Below are 13,586 nucleotides of genomic sequence, written 5' to 3' on the forward strand. Positions count from 1 at the left end.
TATTAACTTCATAAATACACTGAAGACGCACAGGCCTTTGCTAAGTTAACACCTACTAACTCCACAGCAACAGAATCATGCTCCCATAAGTGACAGATAAAGGAGAAGAGGCCACTCTTTTTCATCTGCAAACAGATGGGTCTGTAATTAATACATAAGGAAAACGTGCTAATTAGGTAGAAGATGTTGCTCAAGGAGGTGTTGTAAGCTCAAGCTACATTCAGATTTTGGGACTAGTATCAAAGTTTGTCTTTTACACACTGAGCAGATCAAGAGAGGTGACATCAGATGACATAGTATCTCAGACTCAAAATGGTTAGCCCATCTTACTGCAATTCCTTCTGGAACAGAGGTTTTGCTACTAGAGGTAATATTAAACCTAGGATAATAAATGTAAAATAACTCCCAGCAAAGTTAAGATCCATGACAACAATTATTTAAAAGCCCATTAGCATATACAGGAAAAATACATTTGCCCTATTTAGAAAAACAAAGTTTTAATACATAATTTCTAGAATCTCCCCTCCACTCAGTCCCTGAATGATTCTGCTTGAACACATGCAGCTATTATCATTAGTCACTTCATTTTTTTCAGGCTACAACCTCAATACGGAGAAAAGAACCAGACTATCTCAGAAAAGCGCCTGAAGTTATGTTAAATTTGCCTTTAGTATACCAAATATCTCAGACCAAGAGCATCAATTAAAAATATATATACACACGGTTGCAAAAAGACTCAAATACTGTGCATTCACAGAAGGTCTTCTGTCTGCCTCTGCTCTTGTCACTTGAGATGAGATGAAAGGGGGACCTGAGGACCTGGGCAATTTCCTCGCTCTCACAGACAACAGGCACCAACAATACTGAGTCAGGGCTTATCAGCACTGCTGACAAAATTGAAATTTGGCTTCCTTGTGGACAAGACATGGACGCTGCCAGGATGGGGCAGGTGGGAGAATCACGGACTGAATCCCGGAGAAATGAGCCTGTCACTGGGAAAGGTTTGGGTGAAGAAACCTGCTCTTAGGAGGAACCATTCCCCCTTCTACCCCTAAGATTCATATTTTCAATCATGAGAAAACCTTGGCTGATCAGCTGAGATTCCCACCTCTCCAATTACATGCTAAACTCCTGTTCTTTCCCCTTTTATTGAAAGCTGTCTACTGTGAACTAGGCAAAGTGGCTGTGTTTTCATATTCTCCTTTTGGTCATAAACCCCTAAAGCCCAAATTTCTGTTTTCTTAGGACAGCAAAAATAGTAGTACTTTATTTAACATAAAAACATGGAGAAAGTTATGTTATTTTCTGGAAGAAGTTGAATGCATGATTTTCAGGTGCAGAATTTCACGTTAAGATTCACGCATAAGTGAGAACTTACCCTACAGATTTCTCAAAGAAAATATGTCACTTTGAAAATAAAGGTAGGAAGGGAGGGCATCTCTGTTAAGGAATGGTATGAAATTCGCATACTTCTTGCACAATCCCTGACACTCCACTCTTTCCAAAATTCTCTGATCATAAAGAATCACTTGATTTCCTCCTTTTCATACCGCAAAATAGTATTTGAGTAAAAGCCAAATTCACCTGCATATTCACAATATGTTTCTTTTAAAGTATACAGCTTAGTTTACGCTCCACTTTTTTAATAGATGACAAAGTGTCACTGTAAAACTGAAAGCTGTCCTTCTGTTGTGCTCATTTTTTCCACCACCCTTGACTTATTACAAGCTCAACTTCACAGCAGATTCATTAGCAGCATTCATCTGATAGGAATATTCTATTAACATAAATAGTGCATTTCTATTACATTTCCATTTCAGATGCCTTGGTTTATTAGATATGCACCAGTGAAATCATAGTGAGAGGATGTACTCCATTATACTAATGATTTAGCTTTTGATAATCAACAACAGATTAACAGCAGCAACGAAAATAATTTTGAATCAGCTTGGTAATATAATATTATCACATCTATACAAAACAGTATTAATCTGTTTTCAGTGCTGTTACTGAACATTTTCAATACTTCTCAACGTTGGGAAAAGCTTCTAACATATATGATACTGAAACTGTAAACTCTTATTTTTGAAAATCAGAACAACTTTCTTATTGTTTTTTTCTGCATTGCGTAGTACAATGTGTTCATGGTACTTGACTGGATTCCTAAGTGCTATTATAATATAGAGAACAAATAAAAGAGAAGGAGATGAATTTCTGCTTGAAGTATTAAGCTAAATACTAACAGAATACTCAAATGTCAGATGAATTCTTTCCCCATTTGAAAGCAATGATACAGCAAAACACAAACTTGTTTGAAAGAGCTGATTTCGATTAATTGAGCTCAAACAAATTTCAATTTTGCTAGAAACATCCCATTTGAAATCTCTTCATAATAAACCTTTTAGATTTGAAACTGAAATCCATATTACAACTATCAAAATGTTTTGAATTTTAATTTTTTATTTTGGTGCAAATAGAATTTTTTTTCAGTATTGTAGGATAGGAAATGTCTTTTCACAACTCAAACTAGTAACATCTAGATGAAAGCAGTTCTAAGCGATCCTAACTCTCCTTTACTATTTAAAAACAAGGTGGTCATGCCCAAGAAGCAAAGGAAAAAATTACCAGTGTTCCTGGAGAAGGAGAAGATTTAGGCAGTAGCAAGATTTTCTGAATCTAAATTAAAATTACTCAGGATGGTAAAAGTGAAAGCTGCCTGCAAAAATTCTCATAATTTTGAGTGGCTAGGTAAGGAAATGGTAGATGAAATTCTGTAGATAAATGTGAAGCACAAGTGAAGAAGACCATCCTAATTATCTCTGAGCAACGATGGACTGTATGCTGGCTGCTAGCGCTCTGGAAAGAGAACTTGGTCCTATAGTAGACAATTTATGCACATGTCACCTTGATCTTCACGAAAGAAAACAGGCCATAAGGAATCACCTGGAGAAGTCTACAGGGAATCGGAAACGTCATTATACCATTGCACAAATCCACAGTTCACCTAAATCTCGAACGCCTTGTTGATACCCTGATTTCCTATCTGAACAAAGGACTACAAAGGTAGTCCTACCAAGGCAGTCCTACCAAGGCAAGGAGATGATTGGGGTGGACTGCAAGGTGATTAAGCAAAGAGACCAGGACTTTTCAGTGTGGAAGGGAGTTATTAGAAGAGGGCCAAGTGAGAGATCTATAAAATCCATAGCATCTCAGAGAAGGTGGATAGGTAGATATGTTTCTTTTAACATTAACTATTGAACACAAAATGCTGCTATCAATATTCAAAAACAGAAAAGGAAATACGTAGTTAAACTACGTATGCTCCTTGGCATAGCAAACTGTGGGTGTTAGAACTTTACATGGGTTCAAAGAGCAAGTGGACAGTTTAATGGAAGACTTTCATCATTGCTATTTATTAAATAGCAAGGTCCAATCTCTCCCGAACATTGCTGCGCTGCAGAGTGCTGGAGCCTGCACTGAGGAAAATCGCCATAAGCCTTTACTGTTCTTATAGCCCTCCCTAGGTTTTTCTATTGGCTACTGCAGAGAGGATACTTGGTCAAATGAGCTGTTGGTCTGGCACGATACAGCTACTTTACAGTCACCGTTAAAGTTATCTTTAATTCAATAAAGGGAAGCACATGTTATTTTTTGGTACTGCATGACTCTGATTTTTCTGAAGAGTTTGCTGCATTCTGAGCAATTCTTACAGTACAACTAACACAACAGTTGGCAAGGATTTCTGCTTGCCTCTGCTCATGCTAGCTGAAACTAGAAGTTTGTGAGAAACGTGGATAATCTAATCATGCTCTAAGGAACTCTGAACCACGAGCAGGAGAACAAAAAATGAGAAGAGCTGAATTAGAATAAAGGCAATACTTTATTACCGTGGCAGAGAAATACAATAGTTAATACGTAAGCACAATGTAATTTGCATTGCAAAGCTCTGAACTCCTTGTAATCTCTGTGATTTACTGATGTAATAACAAATGAAAGTTCTTATTACACATACACAAAAGCCCAAACCAACCCACTTTTATTATTGCAAGACTATCACGTATTACAAGAGTAAATGCAAATGTTGCTTTTTAAATTAACACATTTTTTTTCTTTGAGCATTGTTTAAAAACAATTTCTCCCATTTAACGTGGAAGACACGAAACTTAATCTTCCAGGCACTCTCGCTCTTTTCCAAATCTATTAACACTACTAAAATGTCCACCATGTTATCTATTCTTAACCTGGCTTTTAATAAATTTAGAAATGAGATGAGTGAGAACTATTCCTTGGCTTTCCGCACCCTGCTCAAGGATTTTAAAGTTTGGGTCTCCTCCTCAAGATGAGGATATATTCAGTATTTCCAGTGACTTCAAGGGGAATTTAATCCGTATGAAGATCATACGTAAAACCATAAATCCACTAAGTCCAGGACAGAACTCTCTGTCTAACAGCAACAAACTTAGCACCTTAATTGAAGGACAAGGAGAAAAACAATTCAGGTAACTATAAGCACATTAGGATGTTCTCCATAATGTACAGTATGATAAAATGCAACAGTGAGCTTTCCAGTGAGTGATCATGAAACTCTGGACAAGAAAATAGATTTCAGCAAGTCATTTGGTACGGTGCTCTGAGAAAAACTGTTTTGTTAAGCTGCAGAAGATGAGGATTAGGATGGGAATTACAAAATATATATAAACAAGGTAAAAGAGAGGCAACATCTAGTTATGTTGAAACGGGGAACTAACAGTTTGGAGGGAAGCTATTTCAGAAGCTTTTGAGGAAAATATGCAGTACACTTAGTGACGCTGGCACAAAATGTGGGACACAGTTAGCTCATGACACAAAGCTAGTGGTATTATCAAGAGAGATGAGGGTAAGACACCACATGAGAAGAGCCAGAGGACGTAGAGAAGCAGCACTGCAGAAATTCAACATCCCAAATTCTGCACCTGTGGTTTGAAGACGTAGGTGCCTGAAAGTCTGTAGAAAGTTGGTGTCTTGAACTGGAACGGGGAAGGAGAAGGTAAGTTTATAAGCAGACTCTCAGGTGAAACCAGCAGGTCACAAGACACCAGCATGATGATGCCTCCACCAAAAAGGAAAATGAGAGCCTATGTGACTCCAGTCACGGTATTTCGGAAAGCGACAGCAGACAACTTCACACGTTTCTGCATCTGCATCTTTACTGCACGCATGTGACCCTATCGGTGCAGATGAGTGCCAAGGACTGGAAGCTAGCCTATGAGAAGATGTTAATATTACTTAGCTCGTTTAACCCAGCAAAATGAAAGAAAAGAATCATACTGCCTGTAAAGACATTGAAGCAAGTCTGTAAGAGAAAGAGAGAGCACAAACGGACCATAGGTACACCCGGGTAGGAAATCGGTTTCTCTTCGGTAGGTCCAAAGAGAAAGGTTTTGGATCTGATTTCCAGTACAAGTAACGGACACAATTTAGAGTTTGATCAGGTTATGAAAAAGATAGACTGCTTGTGAGTGGGGCGAGCAATGAGTTGAGAGATCCCTCCAGCTTTTCCAGTGATGCAGAGTGTTTGGCTTTTAGTGAGTAAGAGTTAATCATACACTAACTGGCAGCAGCCAAGCTTCCTACAAAACAGCCATTCCACTGAGAGCACCTAGCATTATCTTTCTATTCACAGCCCTCAGGCAACACTGCTTCCTTATGCTTTCACTTGGTCTAATACACAACCTAAAAGAATTTTATATCCATAAAAGTCAATGATTACTAATGTAATAGCTTCACTATTTCATAAGTAGCCTGTTTGTTTGTAGTTTGCAATGCATCTGCGTTGCAATGTTATGAAACGCTTTTGCCACAAAAACAGAACGAGGCTTCATGTTTTACTATTCAAAGTATGGTAAGGGATAAAACCTGCTGATATTTTTATACTATGCCCATTGCTTTAATATATGATGTACCCAGAAATAACATAGGGAGAATCGGAGTGCAATTATAATCTAGGAGCGCTTGTAAAATGCCATTTATACAAGAGCTATATCTTATTGAAAGGCACATCTGCTAATTCTTAGAGAAATAAGTTTAAGCCCACATGGCTGCAGAAAGTGCTGAATGCTATTCTGTTTCACACATCATTAACAGACACATTAAATAACTTAAGACAAGAGAATCTACAATCCTGCCACTGACATCTTTTCCCGGATGAACAAAACTTGATGTATTGATTCCGGCTCTAGTATGTAGGGGTTGGTAAGTGGAAAAATTTTAACTGCAGGTCAGCATTTCAATTAATTGTTTCTTCATTGGGACTGTTCACTCATCAGAAAGGGATCTAACTTCTTATTTGGAGATTAGCTAGATGTGATATGTAGTGTGCAGAATAAAAATGAGTTAAAAATTCTTGTGTAGACCTCTGTAAGGGCAGAACTGTGCATTAATTAATTACTTACAACTCTTTTGTTTGCCCTCATCTTAATCAGATTAATAAATGACAGTTAATAATAAACCCTTCTGGACCATTTTCCCCCAATCTTCTTTCTCACGCTAGTCATGTCCTTGGGCTGAAATCAGCTCAGCACTCTTTAACAAGTGGTATCAAGAGAAACTCTGATGAAAGAGTGCTGCTCTATTAAGATTAGTAGGTTTTTTCTTTTTTGGTCATCATCTCTCTTTTTGGGCATAGTTTTAAAACTGAAAGAAAAAAAAAAATTCCAAGCCCCAATGTTTTGCCGTAGCGTCAGAGAGATAATAGGAGAAGAGACCTTATCGTCGTTAAGGTCATGCTGCTCTTACATATGACTCTAGCTAATCGTTTGTTATAGGGGTAACTCACTGAAACCACAATATAACAAAATTCAGCAAAACTGTAAAGGGAAAAAACACACTGGAAAAGGAATGGCAAACACATAAGACATCTGTAATTTAGCCTATAAAAAGACGAATTGAATTGTCAATCTGAAAACACTGCCATAAAAGTGCAGCGGCGTACATGCACGACATCAAAGGAAAATGTTTAAAACGACCCTGAGGGAGCTCAGGAGAGGAGCGTGTGTCCGCATTTTCACTTTGCTACTCCTTTGCCTCTTTACTGAAGGGGACTTAACCACGGTGGCATTGGCTGTTGTCACAGGGGCCACAGCCCCAATATCCTTTGGGACATCTCGGCACGTGCGTTTCCCCAGGAAACAGCTCCGTGGTTAAAGCATTTACAAGCGCTAACACCGTTCCCCGAGAGCCCTGGGTCAGATGAAGCGGGAAATCGCCTGGGAGTCTTGCCTGAAATAGAGATTCCAGTGTGATTCCTTCGGGCAAGACGGATGCCTGGTATTTGATAGCTGGCACCCTGCTTGAAGACTTAGGAGATTGCTGCCTTGGTTTCCAAGTAATCTGTTTCACCTCTGGGAGAAGGCAGAGTTGAGGGCTCCTCTCTACCTGTCAGCCAGCTCTCAACAAAATTCAGATGTGGAACGACGGTGCCAAAGGTGCTGACTTCGATTAACTGTCTTTTTCTTGTCTAAGCTTTCTGACAGGTAACATTTATTCTCAAACAGTTCTTTGGTAGGGAGTTTCTCTAAAAACAAACCGTTCTTCCAATAGCTTCATATATAGCTCACCAAACTTGCAGCTGTATAACATCTTACAGCAATATCTGTACACAAAGAATTACGCTTTCCAAATTGTTTATATCAGAATTATATTTTCAGACTGTAAAGGCTACAACGGGTCTCCGATCAGCAAGTCGTACTGTTCGATGCCCTCATGCTGAGCTCTGAAGTTATTTGCTATGATTAAGGTGAAGAAAATCAATTTTCTCTCCAAATGCTAAGACCTGAATTTCAGTAATTTCTCTTTTAGGTATACAGTATGGGACAGGTAGGTATTTGATTAATAAGCAGTATTTCATTAAGTCTCATTCACCATTTCAGATACAATAAAAATGCACTCCTTCAGTACCCTTTTCAGTATCCAAAACCCTTAAAATATTTTACGATTAAAATAGCATGCTTAATTTCATTATGACGGTCTATTAATTACCATTAATCTGAATCGAGTACACGCCACAAAAAGCATTCTTAACTGTGTTAAGTACTTGTATTACTATTTACAGAATTCATATTGCATTTCAAAAAATGAGCACTGCAAAAAAATCTTCCTCATAATTACTTACAAGAAGAGAGAAATTCACTTTCAGTATAGGTCACTAAAATTTCAAACGTTCACATACAAAACTTCATCACGCCATTTAAAAACACAGTTTTATCTACGAAACACATATTTTTAATAGGCAGTTAAGAAAAATGCTTAACCCTTAATTTTAAGCAGCAGAACAAGAGAAAAGCTACTTTGCTAACATCATCTCCTTCAGGGTAGAACCCCTCTGGAAGTATTTTACGACTGTCATCGAATCATAAAAATAAAAATTTCTTTTCCTCTAAGTAAAATGAATAATTAACGATTTAATGTGATTATGGAATTATTTATTGAAGTAAGTGAATGTTACCATTAACTGTACTGCATAATACATACAGTCTAAAGTGTCTGAGTATTTTTAGTTCTTGATCTTTAACTGACCCTTCCTCACTCTGCTACTAGAAAAAAAAAAATCAGAATCTATTTAGATTATCTAGTCTCTATCTACCTTCCTTTACAGGCCTTTTTTCCCTAAGCCTAGACTCATCTGATCCCTTGTGTCCTTATTCCGCCAACCCACAAGGCTCAGCAAACCACTCTAACTTAGCATGCTAATAAACCAAGGACATAACTAGTCGTCATGTAAGACTACTTCTCTGCATTAAGTAAATGCTCCTAATGCCTTTTCAACACTTGACGCCTGATGCCTTTCCATGGAAGGCAGTGCAAAGCAACAAACTCCGTTTGCACAACTGTTGCAAGGAACGTGGGATGGGCTCTCCAGATGTGCCTTCTAGCACTGTGCAAACAGGAGATTTTGGCCTTACACAAAGGCAAGAATATTAAAATCAGTTAAATCATTAGTCCTCAACACTTTTTCATCAGAAAAAAAGGAAAAAAAAAAGTCATCTTTAAAGGTCAGACATTTGGTCTCAAATATCAAACTGTATCCTTTGGATTACAGAAGGAAATGAAATGGTGATTTGGGGACTGATTATCTCCTGTGAGTCATCTCAGTGTTTTTTTGTGAAATGAGCTAAGCACATTTGTTTAATGATAAACTTTACCAAAACATGGAGCTGTACATCTGTGTATCTGATCAAAGATCTGAACACTGTAATTATTCTTGTAAGTGCATTAATAGCACAAAAGCTGATATAACATTTACAAATTACACACAAGCTGGAAACTTGATATTTTTGTGCTATATGGATACTATTACATTTGCACTAACAAAATACCCCACTTTCCAGGATTACCCAGGAAGGAATTTTCACTTAACTATTTCTCTTTTGTTTCAGGTGGGTGATTCCATTATTTTCACATGTTTTCCCAAAGCAGGTTAGATTTCTCAAGGCTTCTGATTTTTTGATCCTATATTTTATTATGTAGACTTAGGGAACATTCGGCGGCTTGTGACATTTAGTGTGGACCCTTCTGCGTCAAGCAACTAGGATGGGGCCCGTATCGCTGCCTACAATCTACAGGGACGGCACAGTGTCCTTTCCAGTCTTACGTTCCTAACGGCACTCATACTTTTTTATCTTCAGCTCATTCCAACAGCCCCCCCCCCAAAAAAAAACTGGACTTCCAAAGAAGTCCTCCAGATCTGGACAGGTAACATGATCAGCACTTTTTAACATGAAAGTAGTAAGCACACTAAGAACACTGAAGCTCTCCACAATGCCAGTTTGTTCTACGATCATATTAAGGGGCATGTGACTTTTTTTTGTGGATACCTGGCTACAGCCATTCCTATAAAAAGGGGCCGGAGGCACACGGCGGTTGGCTGTGCTTCAGCCCACAGCTTCACCCGTACTGTACAACCTGACACAAGCATGAAGACCCAGCGCGTGGGCTCTGTTTTTGGCACATCAACGGATGTGGGAGCATCGCTCCCTCCTGTCACTTAATGAAAAAGAGCGGCGAGATTTTCTGATGTGCCTCAATTTTACAGTATAATAAAAACAAGTCAATCTTCCTACAGGCTCTATGCTACAAATAGTCTCTGTGAGTAATCTGAATACAGTGGGAGAGAACAAAATTTATATAGCTGGAGAAAGCAGTCCACCCTGCCGAGTAACAACACTGGCCGTATACAGTCTGAGGACCATGTCACATGAAAAATCCTTCTGCAGTGTTATTTTACAAGGCCCAATCCTCCAGCTGAATTACTGGGAGAAGAGTATCTCTGCATACTGCAAGGGCTTCACACAAAGGCTCCCCACTATTTATGAGAATAAATGCTCATAAATCTCTTACGCTCCACAGGAGAACATATCTAACTGTGCACCCTGCATGCCTGTACCTTACCCAAATTGCTCTGTGGCACGGACACTGCACGTCTTACGTTGCTCTGCAACCAAGCTCACAAGTCCTTCCTTGACTGACTCCAGTCATAAGTCTCCTCACTTTTGAAGCAACTAATTCAGTAACTCAAACGTCGTGGAAAACAGTGAGAAGTCATTTTCGTTTCTGACTCATCTGAGGAGAGTATAAAAATCAAGCTTCAGGACTACAAACCCCGAGATCGATGTTTGGAGGTAAAATGCTTCATGTTGGATATACTTCTGTGCCTCACTAGTTGGTCATATTGCTGGCCAAATGAAATGTACTAAAGAGAAGCAATTATTTGCATTTAACATTCACAATATATTTATCACTATAGTGTATAAAAAGGAAATGCTCTGAGGTACTACATATCAGCATAGTCAATTATGAAATAAGTATAAGTGTTACTGCTTGAGGCTAAAATTCAATGAAAGCCAAACAAAAATTTTTTTAAAGCTTTTTTTAACTGTTCTTTTTTCCTTGAGTTCTACCTAATTTTCTGCATAGTCAGTTTTGATACTGATTTTGATAAGACTATCACAGCAAAAACAAACCACCCTATCCACCCCCAAACCCACAGCTATTTGAGAAGAGCACTTCTTCTCCCATAAATGTTCTAAAAAATGAGGAGAAACGTCTGTATTATAACAACAGGATTTATCCATACAAGTCACATATCAATAAACTTCTCCTTTTAAGCACAGCGCTATGGTTACATATCAGCACTTAATATTGCACTTAAACTGTCTTTGCATAGCAACAGGCATTCTACCACACCATTCTGTCACCCCCAAAACTCTTATCTTCCACAAAAAAAAGAACTTTGGGAATTTGCTTGGAAATATTGTTAATCCAGAGCAGCCTGATTCAACTTTGATCTTCAACTTTAAACCTGATTCTGCTCTGAAAGCAGCAGGTTGGACGAGATGATCTCTAAGGTCTCTTTCAACTGAAATTATTCTATGACTCTATGATGCTATATTAATAAATAAACATTCTGAGACTATAAAAGGAATAATTTGAACAGGAACACGTTGCAGAAATTTCTACTGCCCTATCAGTATTAGGGTTATCTGTACCTAGCATCCTCCAAAAGTCTTTCACAAAAATTACGCTTTGGGAGCTTGGAAACATTGACAATCCAGGGTACTTTTAGCTTGTTAGCAGAGGAGCTATGTTATACAGCATAGATGCAAAGGCAAAAAAAATGGCATGTTTCCAAATTTTTTGGATAACTCAACTGGAAAGAGATGCTACCTCCTCTATTCCATTTATCCCTTCATCCCTTTATCTTACTCATATTTATTTTTTTCCCCTGCTATTTCTTTCCTTAGGAGTCTCCTTCTCTTCTGCTGACTTCTGGAAAGTAATCAGACACAACAGAACTAACCATTCTCCTTTGCTTAATTGCCATACTTTAAATGCCATTTAGTTACATACCCGCATCTTTTTTTCCTTCTTTTTTTTTTTAATATTCAGTAAATCTAAAAGTAAATAACAGTTTATATAGGCCTGCAATTATGTAATAGGTGCCCTATGAGAAGAGTAACGTAACATTGCTGAACAGGAAATACAAAGTCTTACAGCAGACTTCAACAAACTCATCAGTCTTCTACATGGTTAGGTAAAATGAAACCGACAGCAATGTAATCAGTTGAACTTAATCATGCAACTTAAAAATCCTGGTTGATATTATAAGATGACACAGCTGATACTATGAAAAATGCTGTATCATGAAGAATATGATGCTTCTCTTTTGCTAACAAGACTATATATATACGTACATCTACCAGATAAATGGCAAAGGAGGATACTCAACTTCAGCATATTTATTTCTTGGTCAAAGCAGAGCTGCTAAAGTACTGCCTGAATGAGAAAATCAGTTTGATAAAGTTCTTTGAAAGGGCTATGTGGAAGAGAATGGAAATTTCCAAAACAAGAGAACTAGTGAGAAAGAGATGTTTTAAAAAGACAAAACAAAAAGACAAAAGGGAACGTCAGGAAAGAAATTCTACATAGGAAGAGGATGGGATGCAAGCCTGTTACGGGGAGGGGTGAGCACCAGTTGATTCACGGCACCAAATGACAGCAAGGAAGGTGAGATATGCTGGAAAGGATTTATCATGCAGAAACCATATCTTGCCCAGGACAGAGGAATGCTGTACGCTGAGGAGATTGCTGTCTGCTAATAAAATGCTCCTGAACAGAAAAGAGAATAAGGCAGGGAATTACATATAGGCCTTTTTTCTGTCTGAAGCGATCTATTCTTTATGCAACAAGCGAATACCAATGGCAAGCTCCTACTGCCACTGCAAAGTAAGCATTGCTTGCACTCATTTCACTCCACTGGAGCTTTACCTGGGATATTCACACAACTGAAATTACGGGATTGAGCTGCCAGGGAGACATAAAGCACTAGATTCACGAAGAAGGTAACTTTTCAAATATTGAAGGATCGCCAGGCAGATGAGCACCCAAAGGGTCTGGAGCAGCGTTGGGTGATGCTGAGGATCTGGACACTGAAGCACCCAGCCCCAGTGAGCTGGAATCAGCAAGTGTCTCAATAAGGACTTCACTCAGATCTCCGACTGCTATAAAAGACAACGTATAAGAGAACGCGGCATTTGCCTTTGCTGTTCCTTGTATGACTATTGCTAGAGTTTCTCCTCAGCTACATGCAAATCGGAAAATAAAAGAAGCATAAAGTGTTTTCATAGCTGATATTATTCATAACTCATAACAGCAAATCAGATTAGTAATGAAAAATAACTCGAGCACTGAAATGAGAAAAATTGTTTTAAAAATAATTCACATCCTCAGGAGAAAAATGAGACTGCCTGGGAAAAAACCTGTAACGCTATCTGTGTTTCGATACAATCCATAATTATAACGCATCTGAAATTTCATTGCTCTTGAGGCAGTCACACAGTTTGTTTGCTTCTTTACCGTTCACCAACTTTTTGCTATCTTAAAAAGTTATCATTTTACTGCAAAATACACTTCAGAAAATTGCTGTTTTACCCTTTAAAGAAGCTTTTGAAGGCTCTAATTACTGGAAGAAAATGCAGTAAATGGTTGCATAACCAATTAAGTGCAAATTTATACTCCAGCACTGACTAGCAGATAACGCTGAAATGATACAT

At 38.2% G+C, this 13,586-nt stretch overlaps 1 protein-coding gene across 1 annotated transcript in view; it reads right to left on the reverse strand.

Moving 5' to 3' along the window:
• LOC138064269 (chondroitin sulfate synthase 3-like) overlaps window positions 1–13,586 on the reverse strand; it is a 162,137-nt gene that overhangs the window by 3,724 nt on the left and 144,827 nt on the right. The window lies entirely within an intron of this gene.

This window comes from Struthio camelus, chromosome W, assembly GCF_040807025.1.
Source record: "Struthio camelus isolate bStrCam1 chromosome W, bStrCam1.hap1, whole genome shotgun sequence".
NCBI lineage: Eukaryota > Metazoa > Chordata > Aves > Struthioniformes > Struthionidae > Struthio > Struthio camelus.